We start from the raw sequence: 19435 nt of genomic DNA, 5'->3' as shown, positions 1-19435 counted from the left end.
GCCCACCCTAAAGGCTTTATTTTAACTTAATTACTCATTAATGGCCTTATCTCCAAATACAGTCACATTCTGAGATACTGGGGGTTAGGACTTCAACATATGAATATTGAGGGGGACACAATTCAGTCCTTAACAGGATTCTTGATTGTGAAGAAAATTCATTCTGAGTAGTTGAGCAGAGTGGAAATCATAAAAGCATATGAAGCTGTTATGCTCGAATTCGGGATCCCCAAAACACCACCAGAGACCAACATCGATGTAAGCAGCAAAGAGTTGTTTATTGAGAGCTAGCTCGGTCCTCCACGTGCACACAGCAACTGGTGACGCTGAGAGGCTGGATCCCAGGGTTTGCAGCAGTTTTATACATTCTTTGGAGAAGGCAGGGACTTCACATACATCATAGCATCTCTTAGCAAAACATCACACACCTCGGGGAAATCATAAAACAACTATAAAACATGATTAGCACATTCACTGGAGGGAACAAGTTGGGTAGGGGTGATTGGTTACTACAAGAGGGAGATTCATTTGAACTGATTGGTTTAAGCCAAGAGGGGTGTACTGCTGAACTACATACGTTATCAACCACCATAAACTACTGGGAGGGTCATCTGGCATTCCAGGTATTTCCCACCTCATGCTGATTGGTGGCTGCTAGGGGGTTGCTATGGATCCCCACCTAGCCTGACTGAGTCAGGGACACCTGGTGCAGCAGATCTCTCCTGTTATTTGTAGATAAACAACTTAGCAGGGTGGGAATGTGCCTAGGAGTGCTCTGTGGGTCTTTCCAAGGACAAAGGTGATGTCCCTTCCTTGGACAGGCTTTGCTCTGAGGTAGAGGCTGGTTTTTCAAAGCAATTCCCAGAAGCTATTGAAGAACCAGAGACTCTAGCATGCAGGCTTCACGGTTCAGACAACACCCTAACCACATCTCAGGATGTGTTCCCAGGGAGAACAGGCTGCCATCATCAAGCCCAGGAGATTCCTGTTAGGGTTTCAGCCACCTCTGCCTCTGAAGGATAAATGCCACTCAGCCATAGACTCCATGTGGTGCCTACCTCCTCATGTCACTGGCTGCTGAACAGGTTTCACTTCTATTGCTATGTCTGGTCACAGAAATCCTAGATCACAAGTTTGTACCTTCAGCCACAAGAATGGGGGCCTAATTAGAATAAGCTATACTCCGTGTTATGTGTAATATGTCAGAATACAGTCTACTATCATGTATATCTAAAAAGAAAAATACATTTTTTAAAACCAAAAAATGAAAAAGAAAGTTTGAATGGACCATTGTCTTCCACCTTGTGGGGGAGTGAGAATCAGAGTCAGGAGATAGGAAATTCCATAATACAAAAAGGGCTTCAAAATATGCTTGATGTCAAAAGCTGAACAATATCTATTACACTGCAGATAAAGATATTTAAGAATACAGCAAATCATCTTCTTGAATGGTTTCCCTGTACTCTTTCCATCTTGAATTTTCTTTTCTTTTTTCTTTTCTTTTCTTTCTTTCTTTCTTTCTTTCTTTCTTTCTTTCTTTCTTTCTTTCTTTCTTTTTGCTATTGTTCTTAGTGCAGTTCTAATCTATAATATACACTACATAGAAGAAAATTTGAAAACTCAGAAAAACACACACAAAAATTTTTTTAAATATCTATAATATTACCATTCAGAGATAATCACCATTGTCATTTTGGTATATGCCCACACATTCTTTTTTAGACATAAAGGAAAAAATATGCACACTATTTTTGTAATCTGCTGCTTTTACCTATCAATATATCATGAATGCTGGGTTTTGTAAGCCAATTGTCCCCACAAATGACTTTATACTATTAAAGTGCTGAAGAGCTTTTAATTTAGCCTATATCAAAATTAGAAATTTTGTAATTAGGACGAGCTAATTTAATGTATGTTTATTGTATTGTCCTGTTATTTTGTTTCCATGTGGTGTCTCCATCTTGAATTTTTCTGTGACCTTATTTATGAGGCTATTCCAGACAATGAAATTGACCTTTATAGTCACCCACATTAAAATTATTATATTCATAGTTATTAATAGTTTGTGAACCTTTTCATATTTTATCCAATAACTGATAAATAATAGTAATATTGTGTGAACAAGAGAATAGCTGACCTCATTTAAAATCTGCTTGGGCTGGAGATGCTACTTAGTGGTAGAGTGCTTGTCTAGGCTGCTCAAGGCCCTGAGTTCCACCCCCAGCACTGCAAAATAAATAAATCTCTTTCTCACATCTGACTATGTCAACAGAGCATTGCTATTGATGTTTTGTTCTCAAAGAGGTCACCAAGGGACCCAAGAAGGCATGCACATTGTTCCCAGAAGGCTTACCACTCTTCTGGAGTCTGGGTCAAGCTCAGGGACTGAAATTTCACAAATACATATCTATTTTCACTTCAAAGCCCCTGATGAACAGATTGATGTTAGAATAATATCTAGGCTTGTCTTTTGTTCATCTCCAAGGCCCCTAATTTCTGTATTCACCAGCTAACCACGAATATTCTATTAGGTACCATGTTTTACAGTAGGTGCTGGTGTCTGCTGATGTTTGGAAATTGCCAGGTTCAGGATAAACCTTGAGTATTTAATCTGGTCTTCTTCTGGTAGGCTGAATTATGGCCTCCCAAGAATATTCCACTCTAAGTCCTAGAAACATAAATATGTTATATTTATATGTTACATTCCATGGCAAAACGGACTTTGCAGATGATTTAAGTTATGGACCTTAAGAAAATGCAGAAATCCTGGATTGTCTAAGTGGGTTCTCTCTAATGACATGAGTCTGTAAAAACAAAGAGCTTGCTGTAGCTGGAAGCAAAGAGATGGGGCAGAAGAGGTGAGAGAAATTCGAGACATGAGACTGGCTGGACCTGCCATTGCTGGAGAAGGCTATATGCATGAAAAAGAATGCAGGAAACCTCTAGGGGCCAAGATCAGCAACTGACTGATGGCCAACTAGGAAAGGTGACCTTACTTCTACAATCATAGGAACTCAATTTGGTGAATGATCTGAATGAGATTGGAAGTGGACTCTTTCCCAGAATCTCCAGAAAGCTTCTGCCAAAACTTGATTTGGGGCATTGTGAAACCTAAGCAGAGGACCCATTTGAGCAATGCTGTCTGTACCCAAACTTTTGACCTACAGAGCTATAAACTAATAAATGAGTATTGTTTTCAGCCACTAAATTTATGTTATTCTGTTTTGGCAAGAGTAGAAATTAATATGTGGCCTGTAATCAAAATCTACTTGGATAAGTAAGTTCCATTTTAAAAATTATTAGATTAAAAATAGAACTCTCTATAACCTGGGAATATTGATATGTGAATTATGATATCATTAAAACTATTTCAGAAATCTAAAACAACAATAACAACAACAACAAAAAAAAAAAAAAACAATAGTACATTACTACAAGCCAGCTCAATGCTTTTTAAATTCCCTACTTGCTTCTTGGATCATTCCGTTAAAGCACTGGATTGTGGATATTTTCCATTTATCATAATTTTAAAAGAAAAGGGGACAGACAGTCTTGAAAATGTTAAAACATATTCTAATTCAAGGACTCTGCATATTGTCATCTTTCTATATGAAAGAGATGAGACTACGTAAAGTTACCTTAAAATGATACTGATAGGTTGCTCTGTAACATGGAGAAGCTTGAGATTCCAATCTCATTATCCAAGGTGGCAGTTTTCCTATTCCCCATTCCAACAAAGTCAGAGCCTATTGAAATGCGATTCAAGCCAGACAGAAATTGAGAAATGGAGTTGTTAAGTAGGGTTCCCAGAAACCAGAAGCAGTTCCAGTTTCACAGGCAGCCAATTTCAGGGGTCAATACATTGACTGTGACTATCGTTTTAAATCACCATATTCTGCTTCAGGCTTTCATGTGGTCAGAGAAAAGAAGCCACAAAGAAATACATCAGGGGTTCCCTAATGATGTGCAGTGTGGGCTGAGGGTGACACAAACCCACAGAGACACTTTCTTGTTATTACTAATAATTGCTTATCATCATTGGATGGTTGCCTAACTTAGGTGAGATCATTTGGGGAATGATACTTGCAACATCGACATATAGAAGCATATTTTTCTGTTCTGTGTTATTTTTAAGAGGTTCTTTTTATCCATATTGTGACTAACCTCATTTTTGCTTTGGTTTTCTAGATTTCTCAAGTAGACATTAAGGAAGATACATTCAATTGCTTTATTTAAATAATTACTGAAAAAATACAAATATCCAGGTATTCCCTATTCCAAGAGCCACATTGGAATAAGCATGCAAAATATCAATACAGAACTATATTTACATCATCCACAACTCCATATATTACCAATGAGGTTAAGACCAGACAAAAAGGGACTGGGGTTGTATCTTAGTGGTTGAGCGCTTGCCTCTCATGTGTGAGGCACTGGGTTCAATCCTCAGCACCACATAAAATAAATAAATAAATAAACAAACAAACAAATAAATAAATAAAACAAAGATATTGTGTCCACCTACAACTAAAAAGAAATTTTAAAAATTGGAACATATTAAATAAATTGCTTATTTAAAGCGTTAGAACAAAATAATCATATAATACAATTCCATGTGAGACAAACTCAATCTTATTAAGATTATGTGTGCAATAGTCACATCTACAATCAGATTTCTAAATTTATTTAAAATACAGAGTTATCTTTATTATTTATGTACTAGATTTATAATTTTATACTACTTTCAATCTCTACTACTGCCCTTAGCTATTATAATATTAGTAAGTGGCAGGTTCAAAAAATATTGCATTAAAGAGGAAAAATAGTAATTTCACTGTAGAAAAACATGAAAATTGCCTTCTTAACCAAGTAATTTAGAGTAATGTTATCAATAATAGGGCAAACTGCCTCCTGATATCAAGCACTCTCTGATGCTTCTGCCAAATATGCAAAAGACAAATCTGGAGAAATATACAAATCTAAATTGAGAGATATTCTACTGAATAACTGACATGAAAGACAAAGAAAAATGGAAAAATTGTTCCATAATTCAAAAGTTTAAAGAAAATCTGATTGCTAAATACGGAGTATGATCCTGGGTTGGATCTTTCTTTTTTTTTTTTTTTTTTTAAAGAGAGAGTGAGAGAGAGAGAGAGAGAGAATTTTTAATATTTATTTTTTAGTTCTCGGCGGACACAACATCTTTGTTGGTATGTGGTGCTGAGGATCGAACCCTGGCCGCACGCATGCCAGGCGAGTGCGCTACCGCTTGAGCCACATCCCCAGCCCCCCCGGTTGGATCTTGCATCAAAGTGGAAAAAGTTGCTCTAAAGGACATTATTGGGATAACTGGCAAAATTTGTGAATAAACTATATACTAGATCATAGTGTTATAGAGCTGGGGCCTTCCAGGAAACTGAGGCAAGATGAAGAGCCCCCTTCAAACTCCAATTTTTACAATCAAGTCAGAAAAATTTCAGACATGTCACTCAGAGTAACAAGAATGAGTTTATTAAGGGATAGGAAAGGAAAAGGGGACACTCTCATAGATAAAAAAGGATCATGTACCCCTCCTGCACTCCAGTTTTATTGGGGATCCCAGAGAAGTTTCCAGAGAATCCCACCCAGGTCCACATCTTGACATTTTTTTTTTTTTTGTACGAGGGATTGAACCCACTGGGCCACATTCCCTTTTTATTTTTCATTTAGAGACAGGGTCTTCCTGAGTTGCTTAGAGCCTTGCTAAGTTGCTGAGGCTGGCTTTGAACTCACAATCCTCCTGCCTCAGCCTCCAGAGCTGCTGGGATTATAGGCGTGTACACCCAGCCTAGCTCACCTCTTGACTTTGGACTAAAGCAAGATGACATCAGACTTTCAAGTCCCCACTGCCATGACAGATGTAGGTCATCTTGGCCCATGCTGATCAGTTCTAATGGATTCCTTTTTTTTTTTTTTTTTTGGTACCAGGAATTGAAATCATGGGCACTTAACCACTGAGCCACATCCCCAGCCCTTTTTTAAAATATATATTTTATTAGAGACAGGGTCTCACTGAGTTGCTTAGGGCCTCTCTAAGTTGCTGAGGCTGGATTTGAATTTGCAATCTCCTGCCTCTGCCTCCTACAGGCCTACTGCACCCAACCTAATTGGATTCTTAACCATAAATTCTTTTAGATTTTATTGTTAGGAGGAATTATCCTTATTTCCCTGAGTTTCAGGATCTGATCACAAAAATCTCTCCCCTCAGGGAAATTTGGGTTCCTCTTATTGACATTATTTCTGGCCTGTATTTCTTATGCAGTTAACAGGTAGTTTGTTGAGGAATATGACATAGCCTGTCCACTTAGGCCAGGCAGGGCTGCAGGTAAATTGTTTCTTGGAAAAGAAAGCATGTAAGGCTCAACACGGTAGGTCCATTTTATAGACTTGTTCCCTTAACCTTCTGTTCCCATTTACATCTGTCTGTTCCCTAACATTAGTATTGTATCAATATCGCATTTTCTGAATTTGTTAATTTTGCCATGCTTACAAAAGAGAATACACTTTGAAGTATTGGGTGGGGGCAGGGGAACATAAGGTCTGTGATTTATTCTTAAATGAAAACTAATAATAAGAATGAAGAAAGATGGGGCTGGGGTTGTGGCTCAGTGGTCGAGCGCTCGCCTAGCACATGTAAGGCCCGGGGTTCGATCCTTAGCACCACATAAAAATAAATTTTAAAAAAGATATTTTTTAAAAAAAGAATGAAGAAAGGTGAAATTAGACGGACATTATTACCCTATATACATGTCTGATGATACTATCGTGTGACTCTGCATCATATATAGCTAGAGAAAGAAGAAGATGTGCTCCATTTGTGTACAATGTGTCATGTATAAGTAATTAGAACAAATAAAAAGAAAGAATGAAGACAATAATATGTATATATACTGAACATATAAAACATTATATATGTATTGTGCATATAAAACATACACATAACACCTCTCTCTGTATGTATATGATATTATTTTCTCAGTATTATAAAATATTAACAATGGATAAATCTGGATACAAGATTTGTCCAAGATCTTTGTACTATTTTTTTCTAAATAAAATTAACCTGTTAATTTAAATTATTTCAAAGTAAAAAATTAAATGACCCAGGCCCAGTGGCATAATGACTGTAATCCCAGTGGCTCTGGAGGCTGAGGCAGGAGGATCATGAGTTCAAACCCAGTCTCAGCAACTTAACAAGACCCTGTCTCTAAATAAAATACAAAAAAACAAAAGGGAGGGCTGGGGTTGTAGCTCAGTGGTAGAGTACTCACCTCGCATGTGGAAGGCACTGGGTTCGATCCTCAGCACCACATAAAGCAAATACAAAGCCAGTTCGTCTACAACTAAAAGAAAAATAGTTAAAAACAAATATAAAACAGGGCTGGGCATGTGGCTCAATGGTTAATTGCCCCTGGGTTCAATCTCCAGTACCAACAAAAATATTTAAATAAAATGAAATAAAAGGTAAACCTAAAAAACATATTACAATTGTGACAATCTTGAAACTGGCTCTGTACTCTGCCCCAAAGTAGGTAAATGCTAATTCAATTCAATTATATTATGTAATTCTTTGGTTAAATTTGTTCATAAATATTTCACCCTAAGTTAATATTGATTCCTTATCCATGTTCTCCTTGTTTTCTCACCAACAAATATGCAATGTTGCTGGAAGGAAAGACTACATTGAGCTGAACAATTGACCTGAGAGATTTGTACTTCCTCAAAGCAACCCAGAAGGACTGAAAAATACAGAAAAGATTACAAGCTGTTTACACCCCAATTTCAGTACTACTTTTAAGTGGAACTGATTTAAAACAAACATACATTCATGGAGACTTGCCCACTCCCCAGAAATTACCTTATACCAAACTTTTCATTAAGAAACTTGGATAATTCAACTCTTTTCCCACTATTGTTATGGCTATTGCAGAAATATAACAATGTTACCACTTTAAAATTAAATTCTGCTTATTTAGATAAGGGGAGAGGTAAAACCATTTCATTTTTAAACAATTCTGCTTTTAGTAGTATATTTTTAAATAGTTTCTCCCTTAAAAAGGAAAATACAATATGTACATTTATGCAATTGTGAATAGAATTTTCTATTGCAGAACTCATATCTCAATTATTGTCAACGAATGTGCACAGTCTAGATAACATAGTTTTGTTTGGCAAATAGAATGTGCCCCAGAGAAATAGATTACACATTAACACTTTAATTTCCCCCAACCTATTTATGATAGATACAGCTAGCCAATAAAAAGAAAAGGAATGAAACTATAGAAAAGAATCCTATCCTTTCTCGCTGCCTGGTTTCCACCCCCATGATCCCTCCAGAGATGAGTTATAATTGCCCCCTGGGATGGAGAAAGAAGACACACAATCCAGCTCTGATTGTGTCACCAAGACAACAATAATCACAGGAATAAACTAGAAAATACAGGGACCATGGGCAAATGAGTCAGCAGCAATTATTTTAACAGCCTAAAAAATCAGTTCTATGGGGAAAATTCTTTAGGGTCCCTTGAGTACAAAGGGTACCAGACTCTCTTTAAACCATTCTCACAAATGTTTTTATAAAGCAAGGAACCTCTGCTTTGCAGTCTTTACTCTCTTAGAAATCATTTTAAAGATCCAGTACTGATGCCAGGTTTTGCTATCCATTTTTATGCAGCAGTATTTATTTTGTAAGATTTTAAACCTTGAGAGAAGTTGCAAGATGGTACAATGAACACCCATATACCCTGCACCAAGATTCACCAAGTACAGCACATTTCTCTTCCACTTTCCTCAAATACATCTCTTTTGTTTTTTTTCCTTTCTTGTTTTTCCTTTTTCTTTTTTTCCTTCATTCTTTCTTCTTCTGAATCATGTAAGAGTTTGTTGCAGATACCATGGCATTTCAATGTTAGTATTTCAATATGTACCTTTTAAGAATAGACATTATCCTAAATAACCACAAAATTGTTCTCACACTTTCAAACTATTGGCAGAATACTGTTGTTTAACATATAGTCTATGGTTAAAGTTTCTCAACTTTCTCCTAAATACCCTTTATTGATTTTTGAAGTTCAGTTTCTTTCTTTCTTTTTAAATATTTTTTAGTTATAGATGGATACAATATCTTTATTTTGTTTATTTATTTTTATGTGGTGCTGAGGATTGAACCCAGTGCCTCACATGTGCGAGGCATGTGCTCTGCCACTGAGCCACAACCCCAGCCCCAAACAGAGTTTGTCTTTTTTCTTTCTTTCTTTTTTTTTGGGGGGGGGGCACTGGGGATTGAACTCAGGGGCAAACTCAGGGGCACTCAACCCCTGAGCCACATCCTTAGCCCTATTTTGTATGTTATTTAGAGACAGGGTCTCACTGAGTTGCTTAGCACCTCACTTTGGCTGAGGCTGGCTTTGAACTCGCAATCCTCCTGCCTCAGCCTCCTGAATTGCTGTTTTTTTTTTTTTTTAGTTGTAGTTGGACACAATACCTTTATTTTATTTATTTATTTTTATGTGGTGCTGAGGATCAAACTCAGGGCCTCACAGGTGCTAAGCAAGCCCTCTACCACTGAGCCACAACCCCAGTTTGTGAAGGATCACATTGTACAAATCTCCTTTGTCTCCTTTAATCTACAGGAGTTCCTGGTTGTTTTTCTTTTCTTTCTTTTTTTTTTTTTTTGATCTTTCAGGACAATGAAATTTTTGAAGAATTCAGGCCAGTGGTTTTGTAGCTTTGGCATACATTTGGGGAAAAACATCTGAATCCCAAAATAAATTAAAAATGTAATGAAATGTTAAATTTATAGCTTTATGCAGGTATTTGTTTTTTTTAAATGGGAATAATGATCCCCATTTATAAGATGCTATAGTTTGGATCTTGAATGTCCCTCAAAGGCCTGTGTGTTGAAGTCTTGCTCCCCAGCTCATGTCACTATTGGGAGGTGGTAGAACCTTTAGTAGATAACGTTTAGGGGGAGAAAAATCATTTCATTAGGGGAGTGCCCTTGAAGGGGGATACCTCCTTTTCCTCTCTCTTTGCTTCCTGGTCAACATGGGATGTGCAGTTTCCTCTGTGCTGCCAACATAATGTCCTGACTTACCACAGGTTCAAAGGCAACAGGGCCAAGCAACCATGGACTAAAACCTCTGAAACTTTGAGCCAAAATAAATCTTTTATCCTTGTAAGTTTATTATCTCAGGTATTTTGTCACCATGAAAAGCTGACTGACCCACAAGGCAATTGTGAGAACTGTAAATTGGGGTGCCCTCTCCAGAAAACAATTTGACAAACTGTATCAAGAGTCTGAAACATGCTGTATTCATGGACACAGTAATTCCACTTCTAGCAATTTGTCTTTAGGAAATTATCAGAGATATAGACAAAAATGTTTAGGAGTTGATATTCATTACTATGGATGTCAGGGGAGAGACTAGGTGTGTTGAGAGCCACAGCCAAAGCGGCCCCAGCAAACTTCCAGCTGATTGGCTTACAGCAGCCCCAGCAAACTTCCAGCTGATTGGCTCCTCTGTGGTGATGCTCATTGGGCTGTTTCTCCACCTTTTCAGACCACGGAGCTGCTCATTGGGGGACTCTTTTGGCTCCGCCCACGTGACCCAGCCAATCAGCTGGAAGTTTGCTGGGGCCATTTGGGCTGTGGCTCTCAACATAGGTGAACTGTGCTATGTCCTCCATCTCCTTACTTATCAGCCTCAGGTGCTCTGTTTTCATCATTCATTGCCAGCATTTATTAAAATCTACTGTGTGTTCAGCATTGTGCTGGGTTTCAGAGTGCTGTGGCAAGCTTGAAAGTCCTGCTTTGGAGGAACATTTGAGGGTTTAATGAGGAATCAAGATAAGACTGTGTGTACAATGTAATGTCCACTTTGTTTACAAAATAATATGTAGAAGAGAACCCAGAAAACAATAAAATTTTTACACTGAGTAGTGAGATTTGGGTAAATTTTTTTTATCACAACAAAACCCAGAAAATTTGCACACAAATTTTGAGCAAGCATGGGCTGGGGTTGTGGCTCAGTGGTAGAGCGCTTGCTTAGCATGTATGAGGCACTGGGTTTGATCCTCAGCAGCATATAAAAATAAAATAAAGATATTGTGTCCACCTAAAAACAAAAAATAAATATTTAAAGAAATTTTTGTGTGCAAATAGGTGACAAACTCTGTGCTTGGCAGGCATTGATTCCACTCATGGTTGATTGCCAGTAACTAGTCATATGGCCACTGTTAGATAAAAGGAAGTCTTGGGAATTAAATTCTTCATGGATTAGCCGCTTCCCAGCTATAACTTTAAATGAAAGAAAAGAGATGTAATGGATAGCTAACAGTCCTTGTCACAACATAAAATCTATTTATAGCCAAGTGTGATGGTGCATGCATGTAATCTGAGCTACTCTGGAGAGTAAGGCAGAATGATTGTGAGTTCAGGTGCAGTCTACACAACACAATAAGATCCCATCTCAAAAAGGAATAAAAGTGGTAGAGTGTTTGCCTACCATGTCTAAGTCCCTGGGTTTGATCCTCAGGACAATATTAATAGAACTATACAACTTAGTACACAAATATCTTTCCCTGATCTTTCATTATTGATCTGAGGCATTGTATATTACTGGTGAACAATACAAACCTAGATTTTTTTTCACACTCTGACAATTGATAAATGTAGTCTATTTATATTTATTGTGAATGCTGAGGCATCTGTAGAGTATCTTACTTATGTTTTACTTATGTCTTCTTTTTTTTCCAGTTTTTTTAGTTGTTGATAGAATTCTATTTTATTTATTTATATGCGGCGCTGAGAATTGAACCCAGTGCCTCACACATGCCAGGCAAGTGTGCTACTGCTGAGCCATGGCCTCAGCCCTTTATGTCTTTTTACCACTTTATGTTTTTTTTTCTTCTCCTTTCTTTCCTTCTTCAGGATTAAGGGGTTTTTAATTTTAATTTTTTTAACTTCATTTTGCTTATTAATTTTTGTATGTGGTGCTGAGGATTGAACCCAGTGCCTCACACATCCGAGGCAAGCACTCTACCACTGAGCTACAGCCCCAGCCCCTGGATTAAGTTTTTAAATATTATTTTCTTTCCTCTTTTGTTCTGATGTTATGCATTCTATTTCTATTATTTTTATAACTATGAAGTAATTCAAAATAATAGCATAATACATATTGAGCTTAAAGTTTAATTTCATTCAATAACTCTTTATTCTTTCTGAACAAAGTAAGGAATATTCCAAATCTAATTGACCATCTTCTGTCCTGCACATTATTGATTTATAATTCATTTTGTCACATTTTATTTTTAGGACCCCAAATGAACTTTTTTTTTTGGTAGAATCAACATGTGTTTAGATTTTCCTTACTCCATTTTTACCAATTGATTTGTCATTTTTTTCTTATATCTCAGAACTTCTTTTGGGGATCATTATTTCTGATGAATGTATGGTAGAAAATTTTCAATTTTTCATCATCTGGAACCATTTTACTTCTCCCTCACTCTTTTATTTAATTAATTAATTTATTTATTTGGTACCAGGGATTGAACTCAGGGGCAGTTGACCACTGAGCCACATCCCCAGTCCTATTTTGTGTTTTATTTAGAGACAGGGCATCACTGAGTTGCTTAGCATCTCGCTTATGCGGAGACTGGCTTTAAACTTGAGATCCTCCTGCCTCAGCCTCCCAAGCCCCTGGGATTACAGGTGTGCACCACCACACCTGGCTTTCTCTCTCACTCTTAAAAGATAATTTATCCGGGTATATAATTCTAGGTCAACAGTTACCTTGTTTTCCCACTTTACAGCCATAATCCACTGTATTCTGGCTTTATTTTAGTGTTGATAAGTGTGGTATCCATCTAATTGCTTTTCTTTTCTTTTTCTTTTTTCTTTCTTTTTTTGGCAATCATTTCTTTCTTCCTTCCTTCCTCCCTTTCTAATTGCTTTTGAAATTTTAGTGTCCTACACTCTGTTGTTCTACAGTTTCACTATGATAAATCTGAGAGTATATGCTTATATTGATGTTCTCAGAGCTTATTAGTTTTTCAACCTGAAAATTCATGTCTTTGAACATTTCTAAAAAATTCTCCACCAGTGCATATGTGCATATTATCTTTCTCACATTCTTCTGTTCTCTCCTTCTAGATATTCAGTTAAATGCTTATTGAATTGTCCCATTGTAGACTCAGTGTCTTTTATCTTCTCACATTTTTCCATCTCTGTGTCTCTGAGTGTTGAACTCTGCAGTCGTTTTTTCTTTTTTCAGATTTTTCTTTCAGTTCACTACTTTTATCTTCACATCTGTCTAATCTCTTTAACCCCATCATTGAGGATATAATTTCTATGGTTATATTTTTCACTTCTAACAGTGCTAATTGGACCTTTCTTCAAGTCTGTTTGGATTATTTTTATTACCTCTTAATGTATTTTTTATGTTCCTTGCTCATATTTGTCACTGTGTGTCTTTTGTGTGTGTTTTTACAATTTAACTGGTAATTCTAATTTCATTTGGAGAGAGGGTTGGATGTTTGTGGTACATAATTGGAAAAAAAGACTTTGCAATGCATCTCTTTGATGCTTTTTTAGGCGTCCTGAATAAATTAATAAAATAAAATAAAAAACAACTTTAAAAATACACCAATTGTGTAGTTTGATTTTGGTACATCTAATATATAAAATCCAGGAGGTTTTATTTCTGCTGGTTTTCATTTCTGCTAACTCTAGTTAATAGTGGCTTGTTTATACAATACTTTCTAATATTGTATTACCTTCTGCTTAGATGAACTTCACTTGCAGAAATCATGAGGAATTTAGTTTAAGGATTAAATTCTTTCGGAGAGAACTTCCACTATCTTCTATGAAGCAAAACAAGGTATTACAAACTGACGACCACATTAAATCAGGCTCCTCGGGTTCCATAGGGGCTACGGTTCTAATGTTTGGGTCTCCTCCAAAATTCATGTTGAAACTTAATCCCTAATACAACAGTATTAAGAGATGGAGTCTTTAGGAGGAGATTAAGCCTTAAGAGTTTTGCCCTCATGAATAGATTAATGTGGACTGGGGGTGTAGCTCACTGATAAAGCGTGTGCTTAGCATGCTTGGGACCCTTTAATCCCCGGCACCAACATTTAAAAATAAATAAATAAATAGGTTATTGCCTAGTAAAAGGGCTTTAAGGGAAAAGGTCCATCCCTTCCATCCCTTCTACCATATGAAGAAACAGTATTTATTCCTTCTGGAGGACATAGCAATAAGACACCATCTTGGAAGCAGAGAAGAGCCCTCACCAGACACTGAAACTGCAGTACCTTTATCTTGGAGTTCCCAGTCTCCATAACTCTAAGAAATAAATTTCTATTGTCTATGAATTACCCAGACTTAGGTATTTTGTTATATAAACAGGAATTAATTAATACAATAGATGATAAAAAATTTGAATTCTAACCACACATGAGGACAAGCCTATAGTTATAAATTTTCAGGGCATATATATTTTTTTCCACTTAGAGGTGACATTGAGGCAAACAAGGCTCGTTTTTGTTTGTTTGTTTGTTTGTTTGTTTCACTGCTCTCTGGAAACGTTTTTCTAGCTTACTATTTTACTAGGCTATAGATCTTAGAGGGCTTTGTCCAAAGTCCTGTGCTCCATGTCTTATTCATGCAATAAATGATAGAGTTCTACCTTCCTAATAGTAGCAACAACCAGTGGCTTTTGGCACTTTAGCTCCTGTTCTGTGTTTCTTTTTGGATCATACAGATTTCCTTTATTTTCCTGGGAGCTTGTATTTTATACATGATTTATGGGTGCCTTGTTGTGGAAAGATTTATCAGATCATCCAGTCTTTCATATTATCTACAATTAAATACTCAAGTTCATTGTGTTCATCTTTACACAAACCACACAAATTAAGCATCACTGTTCTCATTTTTTTTTTATTGTGGCAACTGAGACTCAGACAAAATAAGGATCAAATAGTTTTATTGAATAGCAAAGCCTGAAATTGAACCCAGTACTATCTGGCACCAAAGTTCATGGTTGTTTAAACATTAAGCCATATTACCTCTTATTATACTCTGTGTTTTTGCATATTTTTATTTTTTAAGAATATATTAATTATATCTATCATCAGAAAAAAGAAAAATTTTTTAAAGGTACTGTAACTTGAAAAAAATCTCTTAGTTATGAAATGAATTTATTTATTAGATCTGATAAGCTCTGATATTAAAGCCCCATAGCTAGGCCAAGATCATCCATTGTATCTGTCAAGTACCATATGGTGGGAACAGAATAACTTCCTGTGCATAAATGATAAATAATACCTCAGCCGAGGCATTATCATACATTTCCCCCTTTCTTGACTTTGTTGTGCTTACCTTTTCCCTGTGATTTCATCATTTTCTCTACCACTCTCTCCCTAGGCTGCCACTAGGTCTAAATCGAAGTAATAAATATGATTTTGTTCCTGCTACACTTTTGGCAAGTAGGAAAGTCTTCTTGGACACAGTAGATACAGACCTTATCTGTCTAGCTTGTTGATTAGTAAAGCACGCTGGAGGACATGTGAGCCTTAATGAAGTCTGAATAGATTACATCTATTGCTTCCCTAGGATCAGCATGACCTGGCACTCATAATGCAAAACAGAATCAGTCGGGCACACTGATTCAACATGGGATCATAATGTTAGTCATTCTGCAATTTTTGCTTTCTTTAGTTCTGGAAAAATGATTGGTTCATAATTTGTTCTGGTATTTTCCCAATTATCTGGACCTAGATTATCCTTTTTTTCCTTTTAAACACACACACACACTCACACAGTTACCCTTTCCAAGGCTACATAGATCCTTCTGGCTCTCAAAAACAAGAGTTCTGGAGTCTCTAATGAAATTTGCTAACTATTTAAGTGCCCTAAGATGTATTTATCAAACTTTGGTAATTTTATTTTGTGCTGAAGCCTCACTATAAATTAGCTTATTTTTACAAGAAATTTGACAAAAAAAAATAGGCTTACCTAGGAATTTTTCCAAGTAAATTTTGTCCAGAAAGTGCCCATTCACTCATTTATGTATGCAAGTCACAAGTCTGCTGTCACTCATTCTACACATATTTAGTGTGTGTCAGGATCTGGTTAAATTGCTGGGGAGGCTAGACATGATGACACACACCTGTAGTCCCAGCAACTCAGGAGGCTGAGGCATGAGGATCACAACTTCAAGGCCAGCCTCAGCAACTTAATGAGGCCCAAAGCAATTTACCTAGAACCTGTCTCAAAAATAAAAAATAGGGGTTGGGGGTTGTAGCTCAGTAGTAAAGCACTTGCCTAGCATGTGCTCCATTCTCAGCACCACATATATATAAATAAATCAATAAAAATGAAGGTCCACTGACAATTAAAAAATTTATTTAAAAAAATAAAGTTTGTTAAAATAAATAAATAAATAAACAACTGGGTGCAGTGGCGCATGCCTGTAATCCCATTGGCTGGGGAGGCTGAGGCAGGAGAATCTTGAGTTCAAAGCCAGCCTCAGCAAGGGTGAGGAACCAAGCAACTCAGTGAGACCCTGTCTCTAAATAAAATACAAAATAGGGCTGGGGATGTGGCTCAGTGGTCGAGTACCCCTGAGTTCAATCCCTAGTGCCAAAATAAATTAATAAACTAAAAAATAAAAACAGGGCTGCGGATGTGACTCAGTGGTAAAGTGTTTCTGGGTTAAATACTTTGTATAAAAAAATAAAAATTGCTTGGGTGGCAGACCTTTTAAACAGTCTCTTCTTTGACAGGGGAAATTATCTAATGTGACAGTTAAAAATCAATAAGTGAACAATTTGAAATGGTTATAAATGCTATGAAGTATTTAAAATTGGTGATAAAAAGAGTGACTGGATTGTAGGTGGAGGGCTACTTTAGACAGAGTTTTTCAGGGAAGTTAGCTAAGAAAGAATTCAGAACGTGGGCCACCATTTTTTTAAAATATTTTTTTTAGTTGTAGATTGTTGAATGTACTTCTCAACACAATATCTTTATTTATTTATTTTTATGTGGTGCTAAGGATTGAATCCAGTACCTCACACATGTGAGGCAGTCGCTCCACCACTGAACCACACAGCCACAGCCCACCACCATTGTTTTTTATTCTCTTCCAATCTCACTGACTGCTTCTCCTCAGTCTTTAGATGATTCCTCTCCATCTTTACAATTTGCAAATATGGGATAGCCTCTAGTCTTATCCTTGAACTTCTTTTAAATCTGTACTTTATTTTTGTTTGTTTATTTATTTTGCAGTGCTGGGGCGAAACCCAAGGCTTTATGCATGCCAGGGAAACATTTTACTACTGTGCTAAACACCCAGGCCTGATCCTACTCTAAATGAGCAAAGTATGCTTAGAACACTAACATTTGACCAAGAAGTAGGGCAGGAGATAAAGGGTCAAGAACTGTGAAGTGTCTGAGATTTTATCCTAGTTGTAGTCTAACAAGTTAACTAGTCATAATTTTCTGGATTTTGGTAAAAGACACAAGATTCTTGAGTCAAAGACAAAGGAATTTATTACAAGAATAGCAGTTGTCAGAGTAGTGGGATTTGGGCCAGTTCTCCAAGTGCTGACTCCTAAAGGGTAACATGAAGAGGATGGGGTGACACCAGCACCTGCAGTGAATTGCATTACAGGAAAAGAACCCTGAGCTTAGGGAATCTGAGCCTTTTATAATGGGTAGTGGGCATGACTGCCTTATGCTCCAAAGGGAGATATTGTCTCTATCTACCAAGACTTTTAGCTATATAAAATCCTTGAAAAAACAGTCCAGAATAAAAGCAGCCAGTGATTCTGTTCATAAGATGTGCAGAAATATGAGGAAAAAACAGAGAGAATTGTCTCTCAATGTGTATTTGTACACATTTTAACAAAAGGATAAACAAAAACATTTTGTAAAGTTACCTATGGAGAGGAAACAGCGGATCAAGGATGGAACTTGACTTCTCTGAATGTACTTCTCAAATATACCTTGTTTTGCATATTTGATTTTGAAGCCATCTATTTTAACTAATCAAGAAACAAAATTAAAATTTCAAAAAGCAATTCCTAAAAACTGAAAACTACATGAAAGGAATGAAAGTAATTGTCTATCAAATTGGTAGAATACTCCCACAGAGCATAATTATTTTGAGTTACTTTTAAATACAGTAATTTGTCTATATATCCCTAGTGGGATACACTGTAAAGGCAAAAGGAAATCCAAAAACATCTTACACTCCTATCAGCAGTCATGTTAGTGGGAGTGGTGGGGTTGGTATTCTGAGATTGTTTGAAGTAACATGTTAATAAAATTGGGGGCCAAAATTTTCAGTATGAGAGAATGAATAGAGATACATATTTAATATCAAAGAGTTTAATTAAAACCAGATAGCTTAAATTTGAAAAAATGAAGTATTATATAGAAATTCATGATACATTTTTTTTGTGGTACTGGGGATTGAACCCAGGGCCTTTTGTATATGAGGCAAGCACTCTACCAACTGAGCTATATCCCCAGCCCCTACATTTATTTTTATAAGAAAAAAAAGTATGTTCCCAAACTCTAACACTAAAAAGGCATAGAAACAATGACCAATCTAGAAGCAAATGATACTAAAATTGAGATACTTATATACTAAAAAGAACTAGGGCTCCTTAAAAAAATAGCTGATCCAGCCAAGTGCATGTCTGTAATCCTAGCTACTCAGGAGGCTTAGGGATAAGGATTGCAAGTTCAAGGCTAGCCTGGGCAACTTAGTGAGACCCTGTCTCAAAATAAAACAGACTGGGGATGTAGCTTGGTAGTAGAACACCTCTGGGTTCAATTCCCAGTACCACTAAAAAAAAAAAAATTAAAAGTCAAAAAAGAAAAAAAAAAGAGAGAGCGGGAGAAACTGATTCCAGGTCTAGAGTAGGAAATGTACAAGATTAGCTTTAAATATCTTGTCATACTAGAAAGTAAGGAAGTTATCAAGAAGTCTTGGTAAAGCGTCAAAAGAAATCAGGGGCCAACTCATAGGAACTCCCATTGGCGAAAGATTTGCACATCAACAGAAATTACAATTGCATAAGATGGAAACATATTGAATATATTTTTTCTTTTTCTATTTTTTCTTTTTCAGTGCTAGAGATTGAACCAGAGACCTTGCACATGCTAAGCAAGTACTCTATCACTGAGCTATATCCCCAGCCCATATTAAGTATATTTAAATTCATGATTCATGATAAGAGATATTTCAAAAAAAAAAAAAAAAAGAAATCTCATTTGTCACCTGAAGAGAATGTTAAGGAACTAATTCATGATTCTGAAACCTTTTCATGAAGAGAAAGAATTATTATTTACCACTTTCCCAGTGCCATTTATACGTGAAAG

General features: G+C 36.5%; 1 non-coding gene across 1 annotated transcript; it reads right to left on the bottom strand.

Moving 5' to 3' along the window:
- Positions 1-18505: 18505 nt before the first annotated feature.
- On the bottom strand, positions 18506-18579 carry Trnam-cau (transfer RNA methionine (anticodon CAU)). Its single transcript has one exon. It is a non-coding gene; the product is annotated as a tRNA-Met (tRNA).
- Between the last annotated feature and the right edge of the window lie 856 nt (positions 18580-19435).

This window comes from Urocitellus parryii, chromosome X (genome assembly GCF_045843805.1).
Source record: "Urocitellus parryii isolate mUroPar1 chromosome X, mUroPar1.hap1, whole genome shotgun sequence".
Classification (NCBI taxonomy): Eukaryota; Metazoa; Chordata; class Mammalia; order Rodentia; family Sciuridae; genus Urocitellus; species Urocitellus parryii.
This window is presented reverse-complemented; position numbering and strand designations above follow the sequence as displayed.